Below are 18,467 nucleotides of genomic sequence, written 5' to 3'. Positions count from 1 at the left end.
AAGTAATTAAATCACAGATTATGTTGTCAGATAGGGAATTTTTTTTCCCCATGAATATTTCTGTTAGTGAAATTAGTTTCTGGTATTATGGTCTTTCTTTTGCCCTGTGTAGGAACTGTTTCTAATCAGAGAACGTGTAATCATTCCATCCTATTAGGCTATTACTATGCAAGAAATACTTACTAATCTAGTCAATTACCAAGAAACATTCACGTAAATCTTATTGGCTCAAAAGTGTCATCCATTTAGGAAGGTGACCTCTTGTAAATACACATTTTCCAGCAATGATTTAAAAATGTACAAATAAAATTACTTTTCTTTTTTCCCCAGTTGCTAACCATTTCTTACGATCAAATTTTGTTTTCACTGAAGTCAGTAGTTGTATGTATATAGAAAGTACAGTGTCAGGCTGAGAACCATGCCTCTTTTGTGCATCAATTTCCTTTTTTCCTTTTATCATTCCCATTTGTGACTCTGCAATGTCACCATTAGCAATTATTAAATCATATGGAGTTAATATTTGGGAAATATTTGAGGTGTTAAGTCTCATTTTTCTAACACAATGACATACAGAAAGAAAGAACATGTAATCAGCTTACTAGTGATATGTCATTCATAGGTTGGGAACTGTCCTATGACAGTACCTGGACATAAGAAAATGAAATGTTACATGCATAGTTCAAGAAGAAGTTCTCTGTTGCGCATAAAATACGCTTTTATTTTTGTAAAGTGTGTTGGATTCTATTGTTTTTTTCTCTGTGTTTATCATTACAATGCCTGAACACATTAGTAGAGTCCTCAGACAGGAAAGTGAACTACATGGACATCTACTTTTCCATGGTGGTACAATTTTAGTATCTTGTAAATTTAACTCCAGTGTAGAGTTTGATTTACATGCTATTTTCACAGAAAAAAAAATTTGCAAATAAGAAAAGCTGCTGAAGTAATGTTTTCTCAATATTTTTTTAACTTTCTTCTTGCAAAGAGTCTGGGCAATATAAACTGATGCCATTGCTTTTTTGAATTTATGACCGCTCTGACTTCAGCAAGAGCAGCTGACAGAAATCTGGACTTTTGCTTCCTCAAATGACTAATAATAATAATTCAAATACGTTTGCTCTTCAAACGTAAGGATGTTAGCCTACTACTTATACTGGTATATAAAATGCCATAAGCAGGGCATGTACTTGCTGTAACAGCTACATTAATACAGCTTTGGAGTTGATTAACATGACCGTGGAGTATGTGAATGAAGTAAATAAAACACAGGTTGGTTTTCTTTGCTTTTAAGGATAAGCAGGAACACTGCCTGAGAAAGAAGTTGAAAAAAGAGCACTAGCATGAAAAAAAATTATGGGGTATATTCTTTAGTTTTTCTATAAGCCCATTTTTAAGCAATAATAAATCATCTGATATGTATTTGTAATGATAGAAAATGGCTATGATATAATGATGAACATATTAACATAATTAGTGTTAAGTAAAACAAGAATGAACAAATTTTCCATTTAAAAATAATTTTTATGCTGATTTTCTTTTAATCTTTATTGTCTTTGGTGATCAACAAGTAGTTCTGAAAACAAAATTAACCAATTTTGTTTGCTTGCTTTTTAATAGTTTGTCTTTCCATAACTGTTTTGGAGCAAAGTTATTATATTCCACTTCTGTCATTGTTGTTAAGCTTTGGTGAAGAACAGGATCACATTCTGTCTTTGCAAAAAGAATTCGTACACCAAGTTAAATTTCTAGGCAATTCTATACAAAACTTTGAATGCACTTGTTTCCTGTCACCTTTCAACTAAGTGTTTAATTTATTAATAATTAAAAAAAGCCAACAGAACAAAAACCCCACAAAAAAAACCACTTTCTAAACAGCATTTGAAATATTGATGAGTAATTCTTAAGAAAAAAACATTGGTCTACTGGGCCTTGCAGAAACTTTCCCATGCTATTTAGGTGTGAGATTTCAATGGCAACTTTCATGTTTCTGTATTTCATTACAGAACTGGCTCTCTGAACTTCTTTCAGAGATTTCTCAGTTTCTGTCCTCATGAACAACATATAAACCCTGGACAGCTGGATTCTTCAGCATTTGAAAGAACAGTAGCACGTTTATAAGTAGATTTATAAACACTTCAGAGATTGACAGCAGTCTAGAGTCTGGGGATAATCACCCCTTGTAGTAGTTGATGGATCCCCTCAGTTGCTGATCAAACTGTGTCCTATCCTACCAAATGGAGACAGATAATAGGCCTGACAAACAGGATTTTTTTTAGGCACTCAGATTTTCAGTACTATCGGAGATCCAAGAAAGATTTTTGTAATCATTTGTTTCTTGATGCATTTCTATATTTTCTATTTATTTGTGAGAAAAAAATCAAGCTAATAGCAGCAAATTCGTACCTAACTGCAGACTTGACAAACTGCATATTTTTTAGGGTGACAAAACCTTCTTCATTCACCCTTTAGGTGCATGAAATGCACTGCAGTGGACAAAATACTATGTTGTTGTAACAGCGTCCGTACTAAATTAAGTTTGGAATAACACCAATTGTTATACAGAGAAGGCTGTACTAATACCCAGTCTTCTGAAAACATGCATCTTCTAGCCACAAAGCATTCACTCCTGATTTACTCTCAAAGGATGTATATGTATGGACCCTGTAAAAATGCTCACCAGCAGTGAAATTCCATGTTAAACAATGGGCATGGCTAGGAACTGCCCAATTCTGGACAGTTCTAGTCTTTCCTTTCCAAAATGCCTTGTCTTCTGACTCTACACAAAAGCTCAGAAGACTCAAATAAAATTCAAGTCTCCCTTTTTCTGAGACAAAACATTCCAGTGTTGCACTGCAGCTCAATAAAGCTAGCTATGAAAGTTTTAGAAAATACTGTTGCAGGTGCCTGCCACACTTTCTCTTAGAAATTGTCATACCTGTAGCAAAGATGGCAGAGAAAGATGTTCACATTTCAGCAGTTCAAGTTGCCAGGGTGGTACACCTGCTTAAAGCACTGTTGCAGATGCGTTTGCACAAATTTATGGGCACATATATACATTTCCTTCTTCTATCTTGGCTGTGCAATGGAGTTACGTAGCAGGGACATCAGGCAAAGCCCTGGGAATGGCAGCATCTTAAAACACTGCCCCTCAATCCACCAAGCACGTTTGACAGGACTCTTACAATGGCTGTGTCATAGATACTGTTTCACAACACACAGGAGCAAAGTGCCATGTTGGTCAGCCTGGTCTGTATACAACGGACAAAAACTTAATTCCTGTTTTGCTTACTCTTGAAGTAGATAAATCAGGATGCCATTTTTCAAACCTTCAGTAGGAAGAATGTGAGCTTTATTTGCCTTAATAAGGAGGGAATAGGACTCTCCATTACAGGGTTAGTAAGTGATTGGCACTTGAATCTCAGGACTAGATTAGCACAGGCGGTATACAAGCATTTCTGCCAAAAACTCTACACATGTCCTTCTATACTCTTCTACCTACTCGTGTACCTGAGGATACAGCTGCCGGTCTCTCTGCTAGACCTGACCTGTTCCTCATGGGACAGACCAGCTGTTGGCAATGGTCACTCCAGCCTTTGGCTATGGTACAAAGGGTGCCAAGTTCTGGCTCAGATTAAAGTAGGGCCCATGGTTTTCTCCCCCTCCCACCCACACCCCTGAGGCAGAAATGGAGGGTGGGTGACAATAAGCACAGCCAATGGTACTTTTTGATTTCTTGGCAACCTTGAAACCCAAAGCTGGTTATTGAAAAAACCCCAAGCCTCTGTGTTTTGGCCAGGTGCAACCTGTTGTAAACTTGAAGTTACTCCGCACACAGCCCAGAACCTGGACAAGAGGAGCAGTAACGGAGCCGCAACAAAAAATGTGGGATGCTGATAATACAGGTTATTTTCAGAGATGCCCGGCAGACCTCGGGCAGGCTTTTAAAGGTGTCAGAGAGGCTCCAGAGCCACATAGCCCACAGCCACTTTGGCAGGAAGCAGGTGAAGGGAAGTGGAGGAGGGGAAGGGGAAGGGGAGGAGGGGGAGGGGAAGGGGAAGGGGAAGGGGAAGGGGAAGGGGAGAGGAAGGGGAAGGGCGAACCGGATGCTCCTGCTCCTGCGCCCTGCCCCCGGCGCCACCACGGCGCCACCACAGCACCCCCTGGCGGCGGCGGCTGCTGCTGCAGCGCACCCCTCGGCCCCGACGCGTTATTGCGAATAACCGTCTACCACGGCCTGCGAAGGGGCGGAGCCACCTGCTCATTTAAATAAACCGGCGGCTCATTTGCATGCTGCCAAGATGGCAGGCCCTGGGATTGGCCGGCTCCGAGGCAGCCCCCACTGCCGGCCCCTGTGCCCACGGAGGGGGCGGGGTCAGCCGAGAGAGGGGAGGGGACACGAGGCTTATTTGCATAACGGCCCGGCGCGTGCGACGGGGGGAAGCGGCTTTGGTGCCTGGAGCGGGTTCCGATTTTGAATCTACAGCGGCGGCGGGAAGGCGGGAGCGGCGGCGGTCGCCGAGCGCTGAGGCGGGAGCTGCCGCGGGACGCAGGGGAGCAGGTACCGCACGTCCGGCTCAGGGCGCGGGCGGCCGGGCAGCGGCAGCACTCTGTGCGGAACGCTGCCCCGCGCGGCGGCGGCGGCGGCGGCGGCAGCAGTGCGCATGCTCCGGGGCTGCAGGTTTGCACACGCGCCGCTGCGCGCACCCACACTCGCTCACAAGCGTGGCGCAGCTACGCGCCCGCTGCATGGGAGCACGTGACTGGGCTCCAGTGCAGGCGGCGGCGCGCATGCGCGTTGCTATTTTCGCGCAGAGGTGGCAGCAGGTGGGGAGCGGGGTGCGGGGAGGCGCCTCCCACGCGTGGAGGGAGCCCCGCGGAGGCCGCTGTGGGTCACAGGTAGGTCTGGCTTGGGGCAGGGTACGGCTGGGCCGCTCTGCTGAGTCCTGAAGGCGCGGAGAGCTGGGTGACACCAGGCAGTTGCCTGACTGCGTTCTGCCCTGCACATCGGCCAGGTGAAGTGAGGCGGAGGCGCCTCCTACCCCGTGCCGGGCGGGTGTTTGGGTGGGGCAGTGGCATGTCCGGGCACCTCGAAAGCAGCTCCTTAACCTCTGTCCAAACGGGGGGTGGCGTGACCTGGATGGTGCCGTCCGCAGCTAGCGGATATTCTGGCAAACACGGTGGGCATGGATGTTGAGTGTCACACTGCATGGGTGATGGATGCAAGGAAGAGAAACTATTTTTCTTGTTATTGCACTTGACAGTGCACTGACGAACTTTAATCTTAATTTCCTGAAGCATATGGGCGTGCTAGTGTACAGGAAATGAGCATGTTTCGGGGCGGGGGGGGAGTTCTAGTTGTGTATTATTTATGTGATGTCATCAGTAAAGAAGGCTAGAGTGGCTACTCCAAGTTGTCGTGGAGGGCCCCATCAAACAAAATGGCGAAAATTAACAGTTTAAGTAGCATATTCATATAAAGAAGGTACACTGAAAATTCTAATTTTCTTTGAACTTAAGATTTTAAAATACTGAAGCTGTATGCATGGTTAGGTGTTTCATATTTTAATTCTGGTGTGACATTGGAACCTGTTAGAGGAGTAGCATTGTACTCAAGCAGTTTTTACTTTTAACAGGTATATATCTTTCTTATTAGATCTTCTAATCTTTGACAGATATCCAGTAGAAATGCCTACATTAGAATATTTTGTTGCATAATAGTTGATAAATCTATGTATTGTAATGTAGACTTGTTGGATGGAAAAGTTCAGTGGAATTGTTGATGGAAAGATACTCCCTTAAATGAGTGAACAGCTCAATTGTTCTAGACAACAGTCGATGAGCTTAAAACTGCAGCCTTCATGCAGTCACAGAAAAATAACACTTGTGCATGTAGACTGTTTATTTAATGTGCTAATTGGCGGAAATAAGAGTATGTTAATATGTTAGTATGTTAATATGTTTGTTCGATATCCCAGATTATACAAGTGAATGCAATGTTATTATGAACAAATTTACTGGAATTTGCAACTGCAAGACCAGTATATTCTACAAGCATGCTGTTTGGCTCTCTTTTGCAGGTTAAAGTATATTTTGGGCCATTATCTGTTATACCAGTTTAATCTATTTACAATTATTACAGTTATTTACTTTCTAATGGTTTTTTAAAAAGTATTTAAAAATAAAAATGTGAAGACTGTGCTTAATTTCTGCTTAAATCTGAAATTAATAGGTTAATCTTTAACTCTACACAAACAGCAGATATCAGTGTAAGAAATAAATATGTTTTTTGGATTAGGTGCTGGTTTGTGCAGTCCTACAGGAAGGTATGAAGGAGAGTATTACCTCAGATATTAAGAATTCTTTGGAGGGGAAAACACAAAAAAACACTGCTGTTTGATATGTGATCTTGGGTAGGTAATTTTTCAGTTTTCAGATCTCTGAAATGGGGCTAATGGTAGTTGCCAGGCCCAGCATAACATGAATTCACTAATGACTGCATGAGGACTTGTGCAATTCATGAATCATGGCAACTACACCCACTATTTATTCCTCGGGTTTGGCAGTTGTCTTATTTGGTATGCTCTAGAAGTATCAAATCAAGTTCCTATGTACATATAATCCAGAAAGAAATTGTACTAATAATTTTGGGTAGCAATACATTTTTTCAATAAATGCCGAGTAATTAAAATGCAGAAAAACTTGCTTTGTCACTGTTCATAAGTGACTGCTCATTGTATGTTCTTTTTCGGAGAATCCCAAGAGATCTTTTTGTTCTCGTCATTATGGTCTTAGTTCAGTAGGCTTATTACATTGCTTGGAGTAGAAGGTTTTTTATCAGCTGCAACCTTGCTACCAAGTGTAGCAGTGGTGAACCAATGCTTCCTGTGATAATGTGGAACTGTGCTGTATTTTGCTCTATGAATTAATTTAACAAGACTATCTTGAATGTTGTGTAGTCTTGAAACTGATCATAACAGAATGGATTCACAGAAGGATACAATAATTATATGCATCAATCGAAACAATCATTTTGATGCTTTTATTGAGGAACCTCTTAAATCTCATTTCCTAGCCATTACAAAGTCTCTTATCAATAAGATGCTAATCCCAATAGATATGCATGCATGTTGTACTCTGCTCCGTTTGCTGATACCTCCTGCTTCAGCCTGCATTGTTATGCCCATTTCACATATTTAGAAGATCAACATTAACTGTATTATGTTAGGTCTTCTGTAAAGGCTACTTTAGTAATGCTTCCGTTTGAGGCATAAAGACAGGAAATGTGGTATAATATAGACATACGCTTTCTTCCCAGCATGGGAGGTGTTCTTTCTAGCCAAGAGACTGAACAACCTATGAATTAAAATAGTTTAATTATAAGTATTTATTTTACAGAATCTGTTGCAAACAGAATCAGTTTACATGTTGAACAACTTTTAAATCCTATTTTAGTAACTGATTGCTATTTAGTAACTAAATCCTCTTTTTCATTGTGTTTGATTGTGATTTTCAGAAGGCATTTTTTCTGTTACAAACAGATAGTATTTCCACAGTGGAAAGTAGTTGACTAAACCAGATACTCTACTTTCCTTCCAAAACAAGAAAAAAAGAAAATTTCTCCCCATTTAGATGTTTTTAATAGTATAATCATTAGTTAGCCTTATCTGGATTTACTGTCAGAAATAACATTTATGCCAAAAATCTCAAGGTTATTAATGAAAGTAGGGCCAAAAGATGAGTATGTTGTTAAGAGTATGTTAAGAGTGTGATGTTCTTACTTAAATAATTTTCAAGTTGAATGCATTTTTCCATTTGTTCTCCACTTAGTGTTGTTTTTTATACCATGGGCTAATTATATGTTTATAGTAAGAGTTTATTTTGGAAATTACTGCAGTGACACAGATGTACATCACAGTTTTCAGAAGGGATATTACATTAGGAAAATAAGTTTCAAGTTATAAAATTATTATGATATATGAATGTGGAGGTTTGATTTTTTGGTTGGTGGTGGTGTTTTTTTTTCTCTCCTCCCCTATGTATTTTTATATACTATTTCTCTTAAATGTGGTGAAATCTAAGATGGTTAATATTTTTCAGTTAAATCTGTGGCTGGACTCTTTATTTCTCTTCTAGTATGTGCCATTACTTTGAGAGTAAAGCAAAACGATTGGGAACTCATAAACTGGCCAATGCAAATGATGCTTTTGTGATGTATATTTGTAATTCTGATACATCAGTTCTGCTTATTGCTCTATAGGCTGTACCATATGAAAAAACGCTCTCCTGTTTCCACCATACTGTAAGAACCTGTTCATCAAGCAGCAGTGACTTATTCAAATACAGGATAGGGAGTCAGATAGGGTTGTTGTGTGGGACAACAAAAACTTTTTTTTTTTTTTTTGACAGCTCATTAGGAAGCTCATTCCTCCATATTTCTGTAGCAGTAGAGGTCAGAAAATGCTTGAGTTCCTCTGTAGAACGTTTAAGTCTCTGGAAGCATCTGATCGTTCAAGTTCATTATTAGCCTACAGATCAGACCAGAAAAGTCAGTGTGATCACTTTTAGAGTTATGAAGTACTGATACTTGTTATCCAGAGACTGGATCTGCAGAATGCATTGGTATTTTTTTAGAATGATAAAGATTGAACTGAACCAATACATTCTCTAGTTTTTCAGGTGTAAACAATTGAATTGTGATTCAGAAATGGGAGCCTCTTTTGGTTGCTTGGGGTTTTGGCTTTTACTTCAGCTGCATATTCTGGTTTTAATTAACGTTGTAGTTCTTATCTCTGTTCTGTCTTGACTATTTGTGTATGTGTTTATATATATCTGCAAGAAACCATCCGAAAGTTGAGAGTAGAATTTCAGCTAAGCTTGATTTTTATGTGGCTTTGTGTTTTATGTCTTCATTTGAGGTTATATTAGGTGGTATTAAACAAAGACCAGAATGCTGTTAGTGAAAAATAAATGCCTGCATGAAACATAAAAAAAAAAATGCGTGAATAAGGTTATTAAATGGAACTTAGAAATTGCACTAATAAGACAAATTTGTTTAACGAATACAAATTGTCTTTTTTTTGCTTAAGCAGAAAATTGCAGAACGGATATGTGACAAAAATATTTAATTGTGCCACAGGCCTACAAGTTTTAATAGAAATCTGATTAGTTCTAGTATGGTAGTCCAGTTTTTTTCTGATCATGGTTTGTCAATTGTTCTATCTTCAGTAATTCTTGAAAGACTTGTTGGTTTTCAGTAAATTTGACAGAGTAATAACTATCAAAGATAATGAATTCCTGCAAATTTTGTGAAAACAAGCAGTTGGAGTGAGGAGAAGCTACCATTGTCCCAGTGAGGGAACTTGGCAGTTACATGTTGTTTTGGGGGGATAACTTGCTGTCAGTCAGGACATAGGTACTGTCTGTCAAAGCAGTATGGAGGCTGTCACATCAACATGCAGCTTCGGACTAGATGCGTACGTGCACTCGTCCAGGGTGGTATGGCATCAGTGATAACCTGAGGTTACTCTGATATGAAGTAGTAAGGCAATGTTCACGTATCTGCAGGAAATGTGGTTTCATTAGTTCCATTGCTCACTCATTATCTTCTTTAGAACCACTGGTGTATACTTTTAAAAATTGCCAGTGTATTTAACAGCAAGTCTCTCCCCCACCCCTTTTTTTTAGTAATGATTCCTTGGTGGTATAGCTGAAGGCTTAGTAGTAGCTATGTGGTATTAAATAAGTGCCTGATCCTCAGCTGTATGTCAGCATCCATCATATCACTATGGAAGAATTCAGAACACTGTGTATATGTATGCATATTGTATAAATGTTCTTTATGTTTGGGATTTACAAGGAACTTTAAAAAAGAATAAGCTATGCCCTTTGTTTTATTTTGAGCTGTGCATGTTATAAATTATTGAAAACTGTACTCACGAGTTACCAGTTGTTATTTCTTCCAGGAATAAACATCAAATCATGTGAGATGATAGTTAATTAAATGGCTGCGTGCAAAGTATTTTTTCTGGAATAATTTATTTTCTAAGATATTTAGGTAAACTAATAGAGCTTGTTTGGTATATGTAACTTGGATATTTTTAATACGGAAAAAATTTATCTTCTAGATCTAATTTCTGAAAATGCTCTTAAGTAAATTCACGTACTTAAAGCACAAGTTTTATGAATTATATGACTCTGGATACATCAGCCAGCTGTTCAAATAACCTGTATATTTGTTCTGTCATTTTGTGCTGTTCTAAGCATTATCCTCCATTTTACAATAGTGTAATGAAATGTTATGGTAAAAAAAAAAAACAAACCTGACATGAAAGAAAGTTCCGTCTACCTTTACCACCACCTTACTGCAGGTTCCAGAGGTCATTTTAAAAAGAGGTACATCCTAATTTTTTAAGTCTTTCAAAATGGGTTTAGTAGCAAACTACTTTTACAGTAGGTTACTTTAACTTAAGTACATGCTTGCTGACTTCAGTCAATACACTGAAAATTTCTGTCATTGGTCCTGCGTCAGGTACCTCAGAATTACGGGAAGACCTCAAATATTGTGCAGACTTTAACTTTTTGGACTCAAGTGTTCCTTGTCTCATGATCATTATGGACTCTTTCTTTTCCCCGATAGTTTAAGTAGTTTTTATCTATGAAGTTCTTGTAGTCCTAAGTGAGAGTTGAGATGTTTCTTGAAGTCAACCTACTGGCCTGTATAAATAGAGAAATAAAGGAGGGTTTCAGTAGATGGTCTATTGAGACTTCAATTCAGATGCATACAGACAGCAATAGTCTGATGAATTTCATCAGTGTAAGGACTATTTTGTCCACGTAATGTTAACTAACATACCAAAGACCAACAAAACAAAAAAGAACAAAAGAGGGTAAACGAGAAAAGTGGATGAGATGTGGTTTGCACACAAGAAAATGTGGGTGATATGTAGCAGACTGGTTTCTAAGTGCATAAGTAGAGCAAAAGAAATGCTTTATGCTGTGGTTGCTTTTTTACTACCATTGTAATGTGAGATAGCATAAAACCGTGTCTGAAGGTCCATAATTTTTTGCCTCCCCTTGATCCTTCAGGCTAGGAGCCCTAGTATAAAGTCTGACTCTGTGTAATGATATTTAAGAGAGGGGTATGTGGGGTGATATTACTTACAGAGAGCAACAATTAGAGAAATAACAGGGTACCATTCTCCTGAGTTCCGTGTTTGATGTTCATGAGAAGGATGGAAAATGGAAGCTCTGTTTTAAAATGTAATTTATGACTAGAATAATTGAACTTGCTGAGATGATACTGCAGTGTGTCGGCATGTCATAAAAAGAGGGCAGAGTTAAGGTTGTTTGGAGTTTTTAGCATGCATTTAAGAAAAATCTAAACATAAGAGGTTAAGTTTAAATTCCATTCTGAATCCTTTTAAAATGACCGATTTTTCTTACTTATTTTTGGTTTTTAGAGAACCTGTCTAGATGTCATCATAAGCAGCAATAAATTGTAGTCCCACGCTAATATAGGGTTTCTACATTAGTGTAGGTTCACTTTACTATTTCCTAGACCAAAGCATTCTCAGATGAATTACTTCACTCCTAATTTTGTGTTTAATTAAAAGTCAGATTTTATTTTAAAATTAGTTTGGTTATATTTTTTAACTTATTAACACAACTATGTATGTTAACCAAAGTATATAGAAGTGAACTCTTGAGTAAATGCGTATGGTTTCTTAACATTCAGCTAGATTATTTTTTTTGCAACTAGGTGTCTGTATTAACGTATCAATACCTCTGCATGTTCATGAAGCTTACTGACAAAGACGATTGACTGCAGCAACCGGAGCGTGACATGGGTTGTGTTTTCTCTGGCTTAGTGAAAGTGTTCTTTGAATTTTTTTTGCCAAGTAGTTATGCCTTTTCAAGCTTATTTAAGTCATCGAATTTCCATATATCCAGCTCAAAGACTGAATGTTAGATAATGCAGTATTGTACATCTGCAGCTCTTGGGTTCCAGATTAGAACCTCCCTCAGTTTTTCTTGAACTTCTAGGGCTGGAGGTCAAAATTCACCATTTGATGTAGGAATTTTGTAGTTGCACTAAACATAGGATTGTCTTCTATTTAAAACATTGCTACTGTGGAAATCAAAGTGTATGTATATTTTTCCTATAAATGAAATGCTAAATTTGAATTTTGAGGTGTTGTAAGTTACTATAAGTCCCTGTAAACTGGGGCTGTTCTGTGTATGAAGTTCAGAGTAAGCAACATGTGGATATAACTAGCTAACAGAAAATGTTTCTTTTGAATTTGTTGTAAACTTGATTTTTTTTTTTGTTTAGTAATAGGTTTTGGTGAAGAAAAGCTTCAGTATAGTGCGTAATTTTTAACTAATTTTAATGAAATTGTTCTCCAGTCTTCACAAATTTGTTTTTGAGAGACTCGTCTGTTGGGGATTTTGAATTTTAAGCACATTTTAGCTGAGTCCTCTGAATCTGTACTGCATTATCAAAGACAATAATATCAATGTGGTTGTTTACATGTATGTGGCATGTGCTTTTTCTTGTGTTGCAAATCGTATTTTTACTTTTTGCCCTTGGATTAGCCAGATGGTGTATTTCAACATTTTTTAAGTTTGCAGTACTGTGGTGTTGATGAGTGCATCAGACAACTACTGCCAGCATGATTATTCAGTCCTGAAATAACCGGCTACAGCTGGCAATAGACATGCAGAGTTACATAAGTTTAGACAATTTCATAAAAGAAGTAGATGGAGGGCATGTCCTCTGCTTTTTTGTGGGGCATCTTACCATGTTGGGCTAATTTTGGATCACACAGACTATTTTTTGTTAGGTTAGGAATAATTCAACATTAACGTCCTTCACGATCACCCCACGTGAGCTTGCAGTTATTTTGTTTCAAAATAGCTGTATTTGGATTTTGTAAAAGAGGTATACATTATGAAGTCAGGCAGATATCCATCCAGAACTGATTTCACTGTTGCCTTGACAAGAGTGGATGATTGGCGTTAATGGGAAGATACTAAAGAGAGTCCTGTATTATCTTAAATTCTGCTTGCATTAAAACTGTGTTTGTTTGACAACCCCTCTGTCCCCCCTCTAGGTTGCCAAACCAGTTCTTTAGGAACAAACTACTCAGTATCATTACAACAAGATGCCAGCAAAATTGCTCAAGGAGTTCTGGATAGGTCACTTCTTTGAAAAACTTACACACCATACTGCATCATTTTATAAAGAGTTAGATAATTGATTTCTGCAGGCACTGATGAAGTTCTGGAGCGTTCTTGGGTTTTTTGCTAGTTTCCTTATTTATAAAGTGAACTTCCTTCCCTTCCTCTACCCCCCCTCCCCCCCCCCCCCCCAGTAAAACTGTTTTATTGGGCAACTAATATTACACAATATTTCAAAATAGGTGGTGTAAAAAGGTATAGATCAGTTTCTTAAGCTTTTTTTTTTTTAAAGACTGCAGTGGGGCTGCTCTTAAAGTATTCCCTAATGTTTGTCTGTTCTATGCATGATCTGGCTCTCTCTCTGTGGCTGTTAATATGTGACGTGGATTCTGAACTGCCCGGAGTCGGGAGGGATTCGAAGTACCTGATACAAATCCTGGATCACTGACCTAGCAGGGCTGCCTCTCCGTGGTTTTTGGTTTATTTAGTTTTAGTGGTGCTCTGAGTAGCTGCAATGTTGCAGCTGTGCATTAACCATTTCCTGCCTGTCAGAGAAACCATTCCTCTGGCCCCTTTCTGCCTGTGCAGTTTGTTGCAGTGTGGCAAAGAGGGAGGTGCTTTGCTGTATAAATGTTTTATCCACTGCTGAGTTGTCACTGAGTGGCTGGTCTTGAGTGCACGTTGCAGCCATCTTAATCACATTTTCAGTGCAGCTGAGACAGAACAGTTTCAAAATGGCTGACGAGGTGCTCTTCATTGCAGCAGTTTAGCTTGACTGTATGCAAATGAGCAGAGCTGTTGCCATCACATGCTCCAGACCTTAGAGGTAAGCACCAGCTCTGCTTTGTTGAGAAACAATTTCAAACTTTGTTTAGGTAAAATTAACTAATTCTAAAGTGTATAAAATATTCAAAAATACTGTCCTCTTTTGTCAAGAGGAGGGTGTTTTTTGGTGATTTTTGTGTGTGTGTGTGTGTGTGTATTGATGGGGTGGTTTTTTTGTTTTCCTTCCCCTCTCACTGAATTAATTCATAGACCTCTGTCCTCTCAGTTGCAGGGTAGATTGGGTGGGACAGGAGAGGTCAAAGGTCAGACCCATGTGTCTTGCTAATAAAATTATTTCATTCTGGCTTACTTCCTACCCAGGCCAGAAGAGCTCTCACTTTATGCTGCCCTTTTTCAAAAGCTTGCTCATACTTCAACTAAAACATAAAATAAACTCTTTATAACCTTTGTTAAATTTTTGTAACCAAGTGGTTTGATTTACGTTTGATTCTCTTATTTTCAACATATAACTTTTCCAGTGGTAGGTAAGAACTACAAAACCTGCATAAATACATTGGAATAGCAATGATTATGTAAATGTTAACTCTTTTGCAGGTAGCAGTAATTTGCTATCCAAGAACAAAATTATTATAAATTCTGCAGAACTATGACAAATGATAGAATGAAAGTTTTGAGGTAAATTATTCTGGTATTTCTTTTGTATAGCTTAATTGAAACCTGAGGTTCAAAGTGCTAGTGGTTTCACACGGCCTAGTCTTTTCCTGTGTGTGTGTTACTGGTTGGTGGCCTAGCTATCTGTCATCCTCAAAACTCATTAAAAGGTAATTGATAGGTGTCAGTGTCCAGGGACATGAAGTTGGGAGAAGAGCAGTGCTCAGCCTTTTTTCCATTAGGGAGGGGAGAACAGAAGAGGAGAAAGAAGACAATTTTCCTCACGACTCTTTCCTTTTGTTGTTTTGTGTCTGTCTCAAATACATAGTTAAGGTCTTTCTGGAATCTTAAACTGAATATGAGTTAATTTGAAAGTAATTAAATAGGGAGTTACTTGAAGTTCTCCAGAAACGTATCAGGAGCAGCCGCAGATGTGAATAACTCATCAGGATATAGCTCATAGTGTTTTCCTGTCTGCAGTTGACCTTAGTGCTCAAGATGTGAAAGTCACTACTAAATGTCTAGAAGTGTAGTCCTTCCTTGTATTTCTGCACGTTAATTTGATGCTTTTAGCATGCTCTGTAACAAAGTACTTGGTGGTTAAATTAGTTTTAAAATATGTGTTCCCATAAATTCTCTTCTATAATTAACGACAATACAGTGTTTATAAAGAAATGATGTATTCTGGGCAGATAGTGCACATCAGGTTCTCAGGAGATGTGGTTTCTCCATGTTTACCATGTGTATTTGGTATGAAGAATTAAAAATAAATCAATAAAATACAGGATTTTAAGCCCAGGTTGATTGGTTATAGGATTTTCCTGCTTTAGGATAAAAGATCATTGACAGGAATAACAACGTGAATGTATGGTCACAGGTGATGATGAAATGCAGGTAGGTAGGTAGTTCTATTACTTGTTTTATTGCTGGTGGAATTTTGTTTAGTGCATTTGATTTAAGGTAAATTTTAGTTCAGAGTGGCTGTTCTTGGTTGGGTAACATAGTTAAGATCGTGAGAATATTACAGCACTTTTGTTGTCTGAGTTTTCAGACATTTAATTCTACTGAAATGCATTTATCTTGATAAAATGTGAAGTTTTGCCATACCTTCACCTCATCTAATGAATGCAGATTAATAATGTAGTGAGATTTCCTTCTTCCCATCCCCCAAACTATAAACTTTCACGTTTTGTGCAAGATACTCTTGAGTCAAGTCACCCTGACACCAGTCTTACAAATTATTATTGAGGTTTGTGTTTGTATGGCTTTTAGTCAGTTATTGTTGATTAATTCCAGATGTTAATAAATCATATTGTTCAAAGCAAGCAGAAACAATTTTTTAAAATAAGATCACCAAACTCCTACTTTGTAATCATTGAAGGGGATGAAATTTTATGTCTAAAACGTACTTTGCCATACATATCCTGTGGGGGTTTTGTTGTTGTTGTTTTTTTTTAAGGAACAGATGAAAAAGTTAGAAAGCAGTAGGCATATTAAAATTGTCAACTTCTATTGGTTTGTTGTTTTGGGGTTTTTTGTTAACCCCCCTTTAATGGGAACACAAAAAGGAAAAGTAGAGTACTTTTTTGACGTTCATTGCAAGGAGTGGTTCTTCACATGTATTGAGTAAAGTATTGTACATTCACACCATGTCTTTCATACAGTCCTTTTCATGCCTTTTTTGTTGCCTGTATGTTTTTTTCCTCTAAGCTGAGTAAGCTTACCCCCATTTTACAGAAAATGCACAGAGAGATTGCCGGAGTTCAGTGGAAAGCTCTTGCCTCAGTATCTTCCCTTCCCTTTGGTTTACTTTGCTCTTTAACAGGCTGTTTTGAAAACAGTACCATTCTTGGAAGTGCTTTACAAAGTGATTGGCCCAGCAGGGAGCTGTAGTCTTTTCTTGTAGTGAGCTGGGTGGGTGGTGTGGTCTGGGTTGGGTTTTTTGGTTGGTTTTCTTTTTTCTTTCCTAAAGTGGGTGTTGGAATGCATAAAGTAGGACAGGTTTTGAAAACTGTGTTCCATATGGAACACATCCCTGTTTCCAGAAGTCCAAGTACACTGTCATGCTTGCTGTACAGTAGTACTGGTAGCTGACAGCGTGATCTGCCCTCTGTTCCTTCCCATGGTGTTGATAGTTTTGTTCTTTAGTAGTCAAAAAGAAGATTAAACACACCAATTCACCTACAAGGGAACACGACATGTCAGTGGCAGCTTTTTTTTAAAAAAAGCTTTTATTAAATATATAAATTAGATGTCCATGATTTGAATTAGAAATAGTTGTGTATAATGAATTAACTATTTCAACTGATCACTATACATTTTTAATGCGAGATGCATTGTCAGATGCTGCTCAGTGCTTGTGTCTGCATTTGCTCCACTTCTGAGACCTGCTGCATTCTAGAACAATTAGCTTTCTACTGGTGATAGGTAAACTTGATGGATAGGCTTTCAGAAGTAAATAAATTGGGTAGCAGTCTCAAATACAAGTGACTTTCAAAGAGAAACACCCAATAGCTTACTCTGAAGGAGTGTACAGATTTTTCTTTTTCTTTGCAAATGGTGTATTTGATTGTAAGAAAATGACTACTTTATTTTCATTTGCGCTCCAACTATTTGGATAGTTTTTCATTACTAAATCGCACTTGCCTGGAACCGTTCTAACATGGCTTGATTATTTTTTATGTGCCTCTTAAAACTCAAAATGGTCTCAATTTGCACAGCTGCATCTTCTATTTTGGTAGATATTTTGGGAGCAAACAATTTCAGGCAGGATTTGAAACAAACTGGAATGGATTACTGAATTAACGCAATACAGTTTAATGCATGCTAATCACTTTCAAACAGCTGACTGGTTCTTTAGGTACTAAATGGTTAGCAAGCACTTAGAACTGTTTCGAGTCTTAAATACTTAATCACATTATGACTATTATTAAACAGTTAAATTGGACCTTTATTTTTAGCTGTAAACGTTACTGTTTTTCTCAAGCATGTAGTGTCTTCAAAGGAATTATCAGTAAGGCAAATGTTAAATTCTTTTATTTCTGCATCTTGATTTGCAGGTTAAAATCTTTCAGGTTTTCAGTGTTTATCTAGTAAAAGATAAAATTCTTCATGTAAATGTCCGTGAGCAAAATGTGTTTTTTCTGAAGTTCGTAATGAGTCAAAATGAGTGTTTTCCCTTTTATAAAAGAAAGGGAGTGCAACAAGAGACTGCCTGGAAATTACCCATTTTAGACACGTATTCACCCCTTTTCTACAGCAGATAAGTAGATACAACTTGTGTCAGCCCAGCCCCCCTTCCCTTTACTGCCTTCCCTGCTCGTTCTCTTGATATAGGCTTCTGCTGTAAAATATTTTGAAATAAACCACGCTGGCTAAGATAATGGCTTGATAGTTCTCTACTACAAAAATGAACTTAATTTTCTGTGCCTTTCAAAGACGAATGTGAGAAACACTTGGGACCTACCAAACTCCTGGCTGACTCCTATGTGAATCACTTGTTCAGTTTCATGCTTTGGAGAAGAGGCAAAGTGGGGGGAGAAGGGGCTGTTTTGGGCTCTATGTGGGTTGCCTATGGAAGGTCCAGGGCCTTTAATTTTCTTCTGCACTGTGTTGTTTTTTTCCTTTAGATCAAACTATTAGATACAAATTTCATGATGCTTTTTTTTTTTTTTGACAAACTTTGTCAATGAAATGCTTTCATACCTAAAATTGTGTCTGAATTAGGCATTCTGTGACAGACTTTTCTATATGTTTCTATTCTGAGATGAATCAACTGACATTTAAAATTTGAGGATGTTGTCTTTGATAGGTACCAACTGAAACCATACAGCTAATTGTAGTTCTTTTGA

The 18,467-nt window shown here is 38.2% G+C and overlaps 1 protein-coding gene across 10 annotated transcripts in view; it reads left to right on the top strand.

Annotated features, from left to right (window-relative positions):
* Positions 1-4,273: 4,273 nt before the first annotated feature.
* The window catches only part of ATF7IP (activating transcription factor 7 interacting protein), a 108,296-nt gene continuing 94,102 nt past the window's right edge, over positions 4,274-18,467 (top strand). For 4 of the 10 annotated variants that reach the window (XM_075079024.1, XM_075079001.1, XM_075078930.1 and 1 more), the window contains exon 1: positions 4,274-4,558. The gene's annotated coding sequence lies outside the window, so the exon portion shown is untranslated. Of the gene's footprint in view, positions 4,559-4,674; positions 4,897-13,834; positions 14,006-18,467 lie in introns of those variants that run through there. The other 6 variants (XM_075079031.1, XM_075079009.1, XM_075078938.1 and 3 more) reach the window with 4 other exon arrangements.

The sequence above is a fragment of the Phalacrocorax aristotelis genome, chromosome 1 (assembly GCF_949628215.1).
Source record: "Phalacrocorax aristotelis chromosome 1, bGulAri2.1, whole genome shotgun sequence".
Lineage (NCBI taxonomy): Eukaryota > Metazoa > Chordata > Aves > Suliformes > Phalacrocoracidae > Phalacrocorax > Phalacrocorax aristotelis.
The sequence above is the reverse complement of the archived record's forward strand: the minus strand, read 5'-3'. Positions and strand labels throughout refer to the sequence as shown.